The following is a 15096-nucleotide window of genomic DNA, read 5'->3' on the forward strand; positions in this document are numbered from 1 at the left end:
GCATTAGTTTAGCTTAGTACAGTCCCATCTTGTAATTTCCTAATTTCCCAGTAGTTTGTGAACGCACCATCAGATTAAAATGACCTTTCGACGTAATGCCGACAATTTTCTTGGTGAAAGTTTATCTCTGGAAAATAGTGACAGGAAGAGGAAAGGGTGTAAAGATCTGAACTTGACGGGTCTGCGAGTAGGAGGAGGAGGAGGAAGAGGAGGAGAGGGAGGAAGAGGAGGAGGAGGAGGAGGAGGGCGGTGCTCTTCACCGGGGACAGTCCCGTTAAACGGAGCGCCTGAGCGGACGCATCTCCATCCTCCACACGGACAGAAACATCCCAGTAGCCCGAAAGAAAAGGACCGAAGGGAACTCCAGAGGTACGGCTCACTTCATTCATAAGTTGTTCCCGCCCGAGTATGTAAAAGCGGAAAAATTAAACTTTAAATTATTCAGAAAAGGTTTAAAGTTGGCGAGCAGCCGCTCATTTATTAGCTAAGTTGCGTTGTTTGTTTCTCGGCGTTTCAAACCACAATAATTAGTTTCTACTGAGAGTGAAGTAGTGATGGAAGAAAAGGTTTTCCGTGTCCTCGTCGTGTCTTTGTAGAGTTAAATGTGGATTAAAGAGGATAACCGAGCTGCTGTGGAGGGGTTGTGTGGCTTCAGCACCGCGGACAGCTCCGCAGCTCAACGCTGAATCCTGGACGACACAACTACACACTGACGACACAACTACACACTGTGATACCACAACTACACACTGACGACACAACTACACACTGTGATACCACAACTACACACTGACGACACAACTACACACTGACGACACAACTACACACTGTGATACCACAACTACACACTGACGACACAACTACACACTGACGACACAACTACAAACTGACGACACAACTACACACTGACAACACAACTACACACTGTGATACCACAACTACACACTGACGACACAACTGCAAACTGACTACACAACTACACACTGACAACACAACTACACACTGTGATACCACAACTACACACTGACGACACAACTACACACTGACAACACAACTACACACTGTCATACCACAACTACACACTGACGACACAACTACACACTGTGATACCACAACTACACACTGACGACACAACTACACACTGACAACACAACTACACACTGTGATACCACAACTACACACTGACGACACAACTACACACTGACAACACAACTACACACTGTGATACCACAACTACACACTGACGACACAACTACACACTGACAACACAACTACACACTGTGATACCACATCTGCACACTGATGACACAACTACACACTGACAACAACACAACTACACACTGACAACACAACTACACTGACGACACAACAACATACTGACAACACAACTACACTGACGACACAACAACATACTGACAACACAACTACACACTGTGACAACACAACTACACTGACGACACAACAACATACTGACAACTCAACTACACACTGACGACACAACTAAACACCGTGACGACCCTACTACACACTGTGATACCACAACTACACACTGACAACACAACTAAACACTGTGACAACACTACTACACACTGACAACACTACACACTGACAACACAACTACACACCGTGATACCACAACTACATACTGTGATGCCACAACTACACTGTGGCAACACAACTACACACTGTGATACCACAACTACACATTATTGTGTAGTAACACAATAACTACACACAGACACTTCATCTACACTACAACTACACACAGTGACACTACAGCTGCACACAATGACATTACAACTACATCTACACACAGAAACACCATAACTAAACACAGTAACACAACATCTACTCTGCAAAAACACACAGTGACACTACAACTACACTACATCTACACACAGAACACTACAACTACACAGTAACACTACAGTATAACTATACTGCAACTATACACAATGACACTACAAATTCAACAGCAACTTCAACAACACCACAGTAACACTACAACGTCAGCACTACAAACACGTCACAATCTGCCGCTTGAACTCAAACGTTCTGCCGTTTCTCAAGCAAATCGACTCCACACCTCAGATTAAACACCTCATGTTCAATCTGAGGTGCAACACGAAGCAGAAAGCAGCTGAAGATCAAGTGCGGTGATCATGTTTGAAGATAGAAACATAGACGTATATGTTCTTTTCCCCACGTGTCAGGAGGTGACTGCTGGCGGAGATCACTCATCCACACTCTGACTTTCTAAACCAGGGGTGTCAAACTCATTTCCAGCTCAGGTGCCACATACCGCTCCGTTTGATCATTAGTGGGCCGGACCTGTAAGAAGAGCATGATAACCCTTTTCCTCCATTCATCCATCTTCTCTTCCACATTATTCAGTTCAGGGCTGCAGGGTGCTGCAGCTCAGCTAACACTGGCTGAAGGCAGATGAATTACCAGACGGCAAAATCTATGGAGCGTTGATACGTTTTAGATGTCAGAAAATATGTAATAAATCAATCGGACACTCCGTGGGCGATCAGACCATTAAACAATCTCAACAATTGTGCAAAATACAATGAGATTACCCCCAAAAAAACACGTTGTCGGAAAATAACTCCAAAACCCTGTGGTGCAGTAAGTTGTTGTTGGTTATTTAACCAGGTAAGTCATTAAGAAGGTTTTCTGATACTCCTTTTCCAAGTGATCGCTGTAGAACCACTTCACTGAGTGGGACAAAATGTGGGAGCCGTGGAGAGTGAAAGTGTTTTTGTTCCTGTTAGGGCTCAGATTACAGGAGCAGGAGTCTTTGTTGTGACTGAAACTGTGAAGCCGTGTGCGCCTCGCTCTACTGTACAGACGTCTCGTGATTCTGATTCAGATACAAACTGCAGGGCCTCCGTCTTTCCTGTCCCCACTCTACTACACCTGCGTTAATGTCAGTAAAGGACAAAGAGCTCAGGCCATCGCTTAAGCAGATCAACACGTGTGAGTCCGTGCGTGCGTGCGTGCGTGCGTGCATATGTGTGTGTGTTGTCTTTGTTTGGCAGTCTGGTGATGCTCGTCAGCAGAAGTGAACAGGTTGGAATTCCAGTCAGAATCAGATCGGAAGCATCTTGTGCTTCATTAAGAGCTTTACTGGAAAGCGTCGTTACACTTTGTTCCCTTTGGTTGAATGAGATGTACAGAAAACACAGAGCGGACAAAGAAACATCATACAATTAGGAGTGAGTGTCACATTTCGTGTAGATTTTCCAATGGTTAGTTTGTACTGTTGAGGTAATGAAACTAAGATTAGGCTGGGAACAGAGTGATTCTCCTGACTTTCATGAAATAGAGTCTGAACAAGTTGGTGCTGAGATACAGTCAAGTGTTAAGAATGTAGGTACTCTGATAATATTTATTTATTTATTTTGTTGTATTCCTATGACATTTCACCCAGTGATAATCAGGGTGCAGCTTTCTTTACTACATGTGGGTTTTTCTGGGGTGTTTTTTATCAATCGTATTGTGAAATATTGTTTTGTGACCCCATTGATTTTAAAATGGTGGGACACCTCCCACCTGTAGGACACGAGCTCCCACTAATGGGACGTGTGGAAAAGTCAATCATGTCTTGTTGGATCTCATTTTTGTGAAAACTATCTAATACCATCACTACAGTAGAAAAACACAGAATAAGAACCACTAGAGTTTCAAGTATAGTTGTATTGTATCTTATTAGATCACGAAGTACATGAGCATCACTTTGCACCCTAACAGATTTTTATTGATTTATATTGTATTAGATCCTAGTCGACTCTCCCATACTGTTATAGTATCACGTTATATCATCACACGGTCTGATATGCTGTCATATTGTGTACCGTCATGTCTTAGTCTATCATCCATGGTAGTGTGTCCACACTTTAATGGAATTTAACATAATGATTCAACACTGTTTAAAATAAAACCCGTGTCAATCCAAATGAAACTAAAGAGAAGAAAGCAGTGGATACCACCCTGACAGTGCAGCCGTTATAAAACAAGCCACCACGAGTTAATCTGCCCCCGTTCACAGAGCAAACGAGACTCCAGAAAGTGCAGCAGATCAGCGCTCTGCCCCGCGGCGAGGAGGCCGGACCCCGAGGGAGCCCGTCGTCCTGATCCAGGGTGAGACGCAGCCTCGTCCAGCAGGAAGCCACAGAAACAACAGTTTGCACCGAGAATTCCACTCAATTCAGCGACTTTGGCCACACAGCCAGCCTGTCGGGGCCAGCTTTGACTTTTCAGCCCAGCATGAACACTTTCACGCTTTCTGCTGCTTTAACACCACTTACAGTGTGACTTCACCGTGCACATGCACGTCCATCAGGTTTGTGATGACACATGTAACAAACTTCCCACTCAAACCTGGACTGAAGACGAGGCGACCGCAAACACGGGCTTCATTGTAGGATACGCTCCAGACAGACACCAAGTACGCTGTAAGTTAGATGATATGCAGCTTTGCTGCAGTTGTTCTGAATTAATGCACACACTGGTGCATCAAAATAATTTATAAAAAATCATCGTATGATAATTTTGTTATCTGCAAATTCAACAGTTTGATTTGAATCGTTGGAAAAAATATATTTTGCTCTATATTTTACAGTCATCTGTGATATAACCTATTTGCAGAAAAAATATCTGTTGTGGGAAAGTGTGTTTTATTTGCAAAATCTTATGGGGATTTACAGAGGTAGGGCAATCAGGGCAAGTGCGACTGGTTTCTCTTCCTTATCAAAGGGCATTTAGAAATGCTCCCCATAGGGCTGCACTGACATTTGATTTCAAACTGGACAATGGCTAAAAACACAAGGGACATAAAATCTGACTTAATCCTTCATGGATTCTTCTTCCTATATGTATTTCTGCAAAAAATTACTCACTATATTACATGCTATCGACCACCTCATACGTCTAGCTTCACGTGATAATAAGTTTAAAAAAAGAGGTACAAATGGCCATTTTTGAGGCTGTTTGTTCAGAACTGCACAAGAAATAGAGACGTTACGACAAACAAAAAAGCTAGACTGCGATCTGATCGGCTTCGGATGTAAGAAAATCGCTCTCTGCTTTCATTGACACATCAAACCTGCCCCCCCCCCCCGCTATCATCCCCACACCCCAGCGCGCACACACACACACACACACACACACACACACACACACACACACACACACACACACGCACACGCGCAGCCTTCTTCTCAGTCTCAGCCCCCATCCCTCACCGCTCCGTCACCCAGCCCACTAAAAGGTGACAAATCACCAGCAGCTTCAGCAGCCCGGTCCTGCTACATCTGCTATTATCACACACACACACACACACACACTTTCAGTCACACCCTTTAATTTATTCCTCTTGTTACGTCCAGTACTTTGTGTACTGTCCTGCTCATTAGATTTCAGTGTAATGATCTAAAAAGAAGAAAAAAAAAGTGCCACATGGCAGAAACAGAGCAGTGTGTGCAGTAATCAGTGGTTGTTTACTTGTTGCTCACTTTTGAGCTTGAAGCTGTACTGTGATTTCATGCACTCACTTCTTCATCATCAGGTACTTCTACCCTGAATGTGTGAGGGGCACATGTTTTCACAAGGCCAGCCGGATGTTTTGTTATCACCACACATGTTTTTGTATTTAAAGTGAGGTCAGTTAGTAAATGCCAGGTGGTGTGGGCTCAAGTCGTTGGACATTACCATGATGCAGTAAAAGGAGTTTTAACAGTACTGGCTGTGGATTTCTCTCAGTCTCTCTGTGGTTTTTTCTTGCATTAGTGAATCAGTAAATGAACAGAGCTCATGCTCGCTATATTTACTATTCAAAATGCAAAAGCTAGAATTTGGACTTTCAAAGCTACAACTCGTGACTTTACATCTCATCTCTGGCAACTATTATGTTTGGTCCAACACACAGCGCATGTTCAAACTTCAAAGACTAGCGCAACAGCATGTTTAGGTTTGTCCTTTAACTGGACAGCTCAGACCGATTGATAGCTTTACATGTTATATCTGCTCCTGTACCTGGAGTAGTAAGGGAGATGGTGTGACGCTGGTGTCAAATTACAAGCTCTACACGAAGCATGTTCGCAAGGTTCAGCACAGTTGAAAATGTGTTTGTTTTTTTTAAGGCAGAAACTGTGAGACCACCGTGAGTTTATCTTTGGTGCATTAACGGTCTTGAACAAATACATGGAAACGAGTTTAGAAGGTTCAACGAATGTAGCCTAAAGGCACCGGGTGGAGTCTCAGGTTATTATCAAGTGTGGTTCCTGTTTTGTTTCTCAGTTTGAGATTTTCACACTACTGTGCTGAGCTGCTTGTGAACACTGTGCACCTATGCGCCCAGATCTCCTCGTTCCATTAAGGGATCATTTCGCAGATGTTTCAACCTGTGATATGATCGCACACATTGATCGGGATGACACAACAAATATGAAGGAACCTGACTCCTGCTGTGGTCACGCTCCTGTCCTCAGGGCAGCGTTGAAACGGTGCAAATAAGTGAAATTCAAAATGTGAGAAAGAAACCTCTTTTGCAAGCATTGAGGTTTATTCCTTATGCATGTGTGTCTGTGCATGTGTTTGTGTTTTGGAATCATATTGCTTCACACGTATATATATATATATATATATATATATATATATATATATATATATATATATATATATATATATATATATGATGCGTGTGTGAGTGTGTGGAAATGAACAGCATGTACAGAGCGGCATGCTGACAGGTGTCCAGTTGAATGTGCGCACAAGGGAGGAGAGCAGAGAAGAAACAGATAAAAAGGAGGGGGTGGTGCAAGTGTGTGTGTTCGCCGGTGTGTATCCAGGGTTTTGTGTGTGTTGGAGAGATGGACTGAATACCAGAGTGAAAGAAAAGGGAAAGCATGTATGAGGGGGCAAGTAGAAAAAGAGCGAGAGGCAGAGTGGTCCTCGTGTTACGTAAGTGTTGTGAGGCTTCTGTGTGTTTGTGTGTGTGTGTGTGTGTGTGTGTGTGTGTGTGTGTGTGTGTGTGTGTGTGTGTGTGTGTGTGTGTGTGTGTGTGTGTGTGTGTGTGTGTGTGTGTGTGTGTACTCTGTAGACCTGCAGATTAATCCAGTGGGTTTTATCCTCAGTGAATGGGACAGTGGGGCTTTGCGGTGATTATCCCCGCATCCCGCAGATGATTGCGTCGAATCTCCTGTATGTCCCACATTAGCATGTTTCAGTGCTTGAATGGTGGCTTCTATTTTTAAAGTGAAGATGGGAAAACAAAAAGTGACATGTAAAAAAATTGGGATGACTTGTTTTTTTGTTTTTTTTTCTTGTTTGTGTCTGTTTTTGTATAGCTTTTACCACTGGTCCACACTCCTCCTCCGCCTTACATAACCAGGAAATGTCAGAAACACAATCTGCTCCATCATCCCCGCTCAGCTGAGACTGACACGGCTGAACGCTGGGAATATGCCCCCTCTGCTTGTTTTGTGTCTGATAATCCCAGCCCCGGAAACAGGAAAGGTGTTAAAATCACAGAAGGATAAAAAAATGTGTCAGCTAGTTATGGAAAGGTGTCTTCAGTTGACTTAAGAAAACAACAACAATAATAAGATCAGTGTTTCCTCCAGATTTCCTTGGTGATTTTCCACAGCAGATTTCCCTCTGTGTGTCCCTCCTGCCTCTCCATAGGCGCCGTTTTAAATCTCCGAGGCCATATTGTCACAGCGGGCGCTGCTGTGGGCAGGAAACCAGCTTGTTCCATTCACACTCCGTCACTGTGGTCAACCTGGACGCACTTCAGCGGGGCCGATTGTGAAGCCGTTCACTGAACATTTGACATTCGTCATCGTTTCCTTTTCATTTGTTTTGATGTGTAACTAATCATTTATTTGATTAGTGGAGATATTTGGCCGTGATTTGGTCCACAGGGAACGTAAACAGCACCTCCTACTCCCTGTGCTTGGAAATCCTCTAGTGAAAGGAAATTCTCTTTCTGCTTGTTGGTGCAGTGGTTTGCACTCTCGCCTCACAGCTGGACCATAACCAGTTTGAATCTGGGCTCTGGGGCTTTGCTGAGCAAAGATTTCCGCCCACACTATAAAAACATGCTTTTAAAGTTAAATGAGGACTCTCCTGTGCGATTGTCTGTCCTTCAATGTCTTTGTTTCCTGCATTACCAGAGTGAATCCTACAGATAATTTCTGCTTCTGCTGCTCCATTTTTTTTCTCCGGGTTCCGTGAGGCTAAGGTGACTGCTTGTCAAAAGATGGTTGCATCTGAAGTAAAAATGTATTGTTGACTAGAGTTAACCCTTTGTAGTCCACTCCATAGGGAACCGAAGACGAGTAAAAACGTTGCTCTAGATTTAATCTTATGGAAGACTTTTACAACTCACACTGTCAAAATCCACTCTTTAGGTCTACTTTTAAAATTTAATTTGATCCAGTACAACATCCTGAATTTAAATTATACCTTAACAAAGGTAACTCTGCAGCTTTGAGGTTTGAGTTTGTTCATTTTGGTGGCTGTATTGACAGATGTTCCTAATGTTTTAGCTGCCGCATCGACACGATTGAGAGAAGCAGTACTACTTGAATCCAGTTCCAAACTACTTCACTCGACAACTTCACAAATGCAAATGAACAGATTGGAAAGTGTTGAACCCATTTTGACATGGAGAAGAAGTTTGTTCATCCTCTCAGCGGGATGCAGTGCTGAGTTTGTGTTGCACTCGGTAGTTTGCTGAAGTGGCGAACGTGTCTCTGCTTCCTCATGGTGATGTTGTGGTCAAACGTGAAGCTGATCTTTAAACCAGCACATACAACCTCCCTCAGAACTAGGCTTTCACTGCATTTCCTACCACAGTGATTCGCACATATATTCAGTTCACTCCATTTAATTTTCCTTTCAGTTGTGATGGACACTATCTATCGGTGTAACAGAGTGTATTTGTTGTGTGTTTCTTATCTGTGTGTGTGTGTACTTGCATGGTGTGTTAGCAGTGAGGCATGAAGTGGTGGTTGAGCTGTCTGAATAGTTTAGCCCTCAAGCTCCCATCATGCTCTCTGTCCAGGTCACATCTTGGTGTGTGCGTTTACTGCTCATATATAGGTCAGCAGGCACATACAGTTACAGTTCGTATGCCGGTGTGTATGCTTATGATGAGAAGAGGATGACACTAAATCCATACATAGTTAGAAAATGTAATATTTAGTGAATTGGATTTTTTTTCCTTTTATATTTAGCATGAAAATAAAGCAACCAAATTGGATGTGGCCACATCCATCTAAACCACCTCTAACATTATGTTTATCGAAGCAGAACTGAGCCACACCAGGTAGTATCCTACTGCAAACCCTGATCTTTTACTGTAGATGAGAAACACTCCATGTTGTCAAGGTTGTCTTAGCTTGACTGATGTGATATAGTATGAATATAAAGTGTCAGTCATACTCTGCTGAGTCTGTTCACCCAGGATTGATATTAGATATCACTGCACTGAGGTGCACTGCACCTAATGGCAACTTGACAAGCCATTAGAGGAGACGGAGTGTTGATAATAAAGCATATAAGTAGGTGAGTGTTTACATTAATGTGTGTTATTAAAGGCTATTGGCTTCCACATTTCAGCCAGAGCTACCTTAATGCCAGGATAAGTGTAGTATTTTGCAAGTGGGATCTTTAAACCGCGCAATGTGGAAAACATCAGCGTCAAACAAGGAAACTCGAAATTTGGAACAAAATTTAGAATTACTGGCTTTTCTAATGTAAGTATGTACATTCACTCATATTTTAATACAATCTACACAACTTGCTACTTTTACAATCGTTAACTTCACCTAAATACATGACGAATTAAGTTAATCTTCAAATCCTATTATTCTTCCAACAGAATCAACCCCTTCTCCATATTTTCCTAATATAAAACTTGTATATACTTTATTGTTTGTTTCAGAACTGTACTTTGAATTGAGACATATTTTATACGGATAAATTGAATCAAATGTCTGCTAATGATATAATCAAATCCAGATAAAGGTCTGTATCACCCCTGGACACATTACAAGGCTTTCGGGGCAAATCAGCATTTGACATGTTGGAGAACACGTGTAAATTGTAGCATCTTCAGAATCCCGAGTACAAGAAACAGATCCCATTTTCAGATCCACTTGTTAATGGTGTGTAAATTATAACTCATCATTAACGCAGATTGGTCAGAATCACAGTTGTAGTTGCATGTGTGGTTAACTGTATATGTGAATTTGTTGTTGTGGAAAAAACATCCTTAGTTTCACACGCCCCCGCTAAAATCCACCAGTTTCTGCCGATACATCTGCCACAAGCTGCGCCACCCAGCAGCACTGAGGAAGAGCAGCTCCTGCTTTGATCGGAGTAGTTACAAACGGTGGTGTTTCATCAACACTGATTTTTAATTCTGAATACAGAAAATGACCATTCGAATTGATCAACCACATTAAAAGTAATGACATCTGAAACTTTGAAGTGTCAGCAGGTTAGACATGTCCTGCACATACAATACACAGCGCTGTGTGTGTGTGTGTGTGTGTGTGTGTGTGTGTGTGTGTGTGTGTGTGTGTGTGTGTGTGTGTGTGTGTGTGTGTGTGTGTGTGTGTGTGTGTGTGTGTGTGTGTGTGTGTGTGTGTGTGTGTGTGTGTGTGTGTACCCATGCTGTCATGCCCACCTTCACATGTAAAGAGCATCCATGCTGGCACATGTCACACACAGTCACACATGCACAAACCCACTGCTGCTGCATTAATAATGGTGACCCAGCTCTATCCAGTGAATAATGAAGCATGGTTCTGCTTTGATGCGGTTAGATGGAGGACACACACACACACACACAGACACACACACACACGCACACGCACACACACTTACCTATACACACCCGTGTCTGCACTGGCGCGGCTGCTCCTTGTCCTTGGCCCAGATGTCCTGGTGTGATGTCGTCAGTTTTCCTGGTATAGAGAGCAGTTAACCTTCACACACGCTCGTGTTTATAGGCTGGCGTGTCCACCACTCTCCGTTTATATGGGGACGACGAGGCAGGATGTGTTGGTTTGCCTGTTTAAATGATTACATATCATTATATTACAGGAGGGGTTTTTTTTATTTATTTTTTATTGCACTGTTAGTGGTAGTGTGGTTTATGAATAGACTATCAATAAGAATCCAAAGATGGAAGCCAGGTCAGGTCTGGTTCAGATAGAGGAGGGAGTGAAAGAATAAGAGGATGTTAAATGTCTCTGTCCTCATCAATATTAATATAACCCCGCAGTGTTTTTGTGTTGGGTTTTTTTGCACACTGAACTAAGAATACCGTGAGAATGAGAACAAAATGTCCTCTCTGTGCTGAAATCTTTTCCAGCCCTCCGTGACTTCTTCTTTGTGTGTATTTTTCCCACGGGGCTGAACCGTCACCTTTCCACAAACGCAGCATCCGAACCGGGTTTATTTTCCTCCTGCCGTTTAATAACATGCAGCCGGCCTTACAGAAATAGCAGCACTTCCAGTCGTACCCAACGTCCCAACAATGACGTGAAGAAAAAGTGCAACAGCTTTCGAAAAGCGTCTCTCAGATTTAGGTTAGTGCTGGTATAAGCCCATGAGAAACATACAGCCAAACAAGTGACGCGCTGACCTGGTTCCTGGCGACTGAGATTCAGTGCAGCCACGCTGGCCTGATGTCCTATTTCCTCCTCAAACATTGTTTATCTGGAATGAACACGGTGCCTGATTGATTGCAGTGTTTTGGGTTCAGAGTGGAAGCAGTTTATCACGACAGGCTGCAGAGCTGCAGGACACACACACGACGGCCTCTTCATCTCTCTGTTGCCGCGTTTCTCCTGAATTGGTGCCGTAAACAGTGCAGGAGATCGGAATTTTACCTGTGCCTTCGTCTTTCATCCATGAGATTCAATCTCATTTTCTGTTTCCTTCTCTCTGACAATTTAACCGACTAATCAAACATGTGGCAAGTCATTGAAATTTAACACTTAATGGAGAAAATCTCACTTTGGGCATCAGTTGAAAACAAAGAAAGTCTAGTTTTGCTGAATCATCTTCTTTTTTTTTTAGAGCGATTGTTCCATTCAAGTTAAGCCAGAAGCAGAGTTTGTGTGTCGTTTTCCAAGTCAACATCGAAATAGTTACCATTTTCAATAGTCTGCATATTCAGACTTCAATAATGATGAAAAAGGTGGCGTTCTTATTACCAATGTTACGAGGTTTATAGAATGAAGTCAAAACTTTAGATGGATCCATCCGTCCATCAGTTTTGGTGGTGATCCTGGTCCCCCTCTCCTGGATCAATGCACAGGTTCTCAGGTTGTAAGTATCCAGGATGGTGGTCAGATTATAATCAACATTGACTTCGCTGGCCAGCACGAATAATGTCTGCTCACTGAAAGGAGGTGTACTCATTCACTTCCTCGTTCCCATGTGGACACGTATCAAAATGTATTCCACCAGATAATTAAACCAACAGTAACAATACGTGAAGAAGGACTCTCGCCACCTTCGCATCAAGCAGAGTTTTAGTCCGACAGCCTTTTGGAGTTAAGTCCCACAGGATGTGTGTTATGTACTTACAGTACGTACACTAAGTAGTACTGTTCACAAAACACTGGCCCCCTCTACATGTTCTCCCACATACTGTAACTAACACGTCTTAACACTGTGCTTCTTACACAAACACACACTTCTTACACTGGGTTTTCAGAGTGGGATTTTCCTTTTGTGTCCTTTAGCTGGATTCCTCTTTGTTGCCTGAAATAGCTCCGTCGTTGAATTCCTCCACAATCTGGACTGTTTAGCTGCGCGCTAATCATGACAGTGCTAATCCATTCCCCCTCTGGAGCTTTGTGCTGAAACTACACGCCGCTCTCTTCTACCTCGCCGCCTCCGTTCGCACAACAAGAGACAGACTTTCAGAGTTCAGATGATCTTCGCGACATGACACGAGATTGTAGGTCCTCCGCTGAGCTCAGAAGAACAAGGGATGTGATGATTGATGTAGCAGACAAGGTGGGAGGCAAGCAGTGACACACAGGGACGCCCAGACGCACTAGAAATTAGGGGGTTTGACGCTACACAAGAAAACAGGCAGTATGAAAGGCATACAAATGAGCCAGTGGATTCCCGCTGCGCGGTGAGACAGAAGAGGATTACATCTGATTCTCAACCGCAACATGTTCTACAGTAGTTTCTGTCACCCAGAAGTGGTGAAGTTGTTTTTGTCCTCACTGAGGTCATGTCCTCACTTGTTTTCTAACCTTCTGTCGCCTACCTTCAACAGCTTTTTGGATTAATGCTATTAACATTTCAATCAATAATTCACTGGTGCCCTTTCAGTGCCTCCATTCTCCCATCATGCATAATTTTGTGGAGGTTTTCTTTTGTAAACAAAGTGAACTGACACCAGCTGAAATTGTAATGGCACTTTTGGGTGATGGGAGCGATCTACTGCTTGCACATATTGGCTAATCGCACAAGCGTTGGTTGATCGTGCAACGACAAGGATTAGGGATCCATTATTCGCACAGTGCAATCGGTAGATCGTGCAAATCGCCCAAAAGCTTTTTTGCATAATTACTTCAGCTACAAACTCTGCAGCTATTGTGTCACGGGTGGAGGTAAGGACAAACCTTTATATTGTCAAATAATTTGGTAGTTAACTCAGACATTTTTCATTGGAAGCACTCTGTTTTCTAAACATACACAGTTTATATTCATAGACAGTCTGCTGTGTGCAAAAGAGCTGAATCGAAACAAAGAAAACAAACGAGACAAGATACAGTCAGAGAAGAGTGTGTGTGCGAGTGTGAGTGTGTGTGAGAGAGAGAGAGAGAGAGGGAAAGAGCAGAGAAAACATTGGAGACTAAATCCTCTTTCCCCGCTGACTTTAATCTCTCCCTGGGCTGAGCCCGGCAGTTCAGGCCTTCCAGCAGCTGTCAGTCAAGCCCGGTGACGGACAGCAGGGCCGCAGGTGGGGGGTGGGGGGTGGGGACGGTGGGCCCTCGCGTTATGTCAGCGACACCGTCAGTGTGTGAGTGTGTCTGTGAAGGCTAATGAAGAGGTTAGGGTGAGATTTACAGACTTTTTATTTTTTTTAATCTATAGGAGGCAGCTGCATTTGAAACAATTCTATTTGGTCACACATTTCTTTAGATATGGATTCCTGCTGTTGCATTCGGTACTTTATGTTACCAATCTTCTTACCCTCGTGGATGGGCTGCTTTCTTCTTATTGGCTCATTTCCACGTAGACTCTCCAGCTGCTTCCTTTTCTCAGCTACATGACCATATATGGCAGAACCATATGTCCAGGTCAACGTGACATCAGCTCGCCTTTAACAAGTGTTCTCCACAGGCTGAAGCTCCACTTTTATCATTAATGAAGTTACTTAAAGATGCACTTAACCTTGTTAGTCAACAATTAAACCACATTAAAGATGAACGTGAAACAAAACAACATGAAGTGATAGGGAAGTTAATCTATCATGCTATTACAACCGCACCCAGTCATTGCAATTTGTACTTGGGTGTTTTGTTTTTTAAATCTTCCTAGCCGCAACTGGGATCCAAACCTGTTGTTCAAGACTTAACCTATTGCAAAACATAAAATAAATTGACTCAAAAGCATTGTAGATTCCCTTTAAAGCCGCACTGACGAAAATATACTTGTATATTTAGTTTTTCATATTTAAAAAGTGAGTGACATTTTAACAAATACTACTACTACGTTATCTTATCTAGTTTGGGTCAGTCCAGATGGAAGCATCAGAAGCTCTAATCTGCTTTTAACAGCTAAATGATGCCAATGCTTGAATGCAATGATGAATATTGCCTGAATCTTAGTGAGGTACAGTAGGTAGGTACAGTACAGTAGCTTTGTCACTGTCAACAAAGCAGCATGTTGTGCACATGTTCAGTCTCACTGGGTGGACAGATGCAGACGTTTTTGTTTCACATCCGTGATACACACCAATTCTGCAGAGTATCTACTGCTGAGTAATCCTGTTACTCCAGTGTTTTAGAAAAATATGTTTTTGCTAGAATATAATAGATTTTT

At 42.9% G+C, this 15096-nt stretch overlaps 1 protein-coding gene across 6 annotated transcripts in view; it reads left to right on the forward strand.

Moving 5' to 3' along the window:
• Positions 1-71: 71 nt before the first annotated feature.
• LOC308128148 (synaptosomal-associated protein 25-A-like) overlaps positions 72-15096 on the forward strand; it is a 43066-nt gene continuing 28041 nt past the window's right edge. The window contains exons 1-2 of one of the 6 annotated variants that reach the window (XM_080493406.1): positions 239-369; positions 4055-4146. The gene's annotated coding sequence lies outside the window, so the exon portion shown is untranslated. Of the gene's footprint in view, positions 370-4054; positions 4147-15096 lie in introns of all 6 variants that reach the window. The other 5 variants (XM_080493409.1, XM_080493408.1, XM_080493405.1 and 2 more) reach the window with 5 other exon arrangements.

Source organism: Lipophrys pholis (genome assembly GCF_963383615.2).
Source record: "Lipophrys pholis genome assembly, chromosome: 2".
NCBI classification, from domain to species: Eukaryota; Metazoa; Chordata; class Actinopteri; order Blenniiformes; family Blenniidae; genus Lipophrys; species Lipophrys pholis.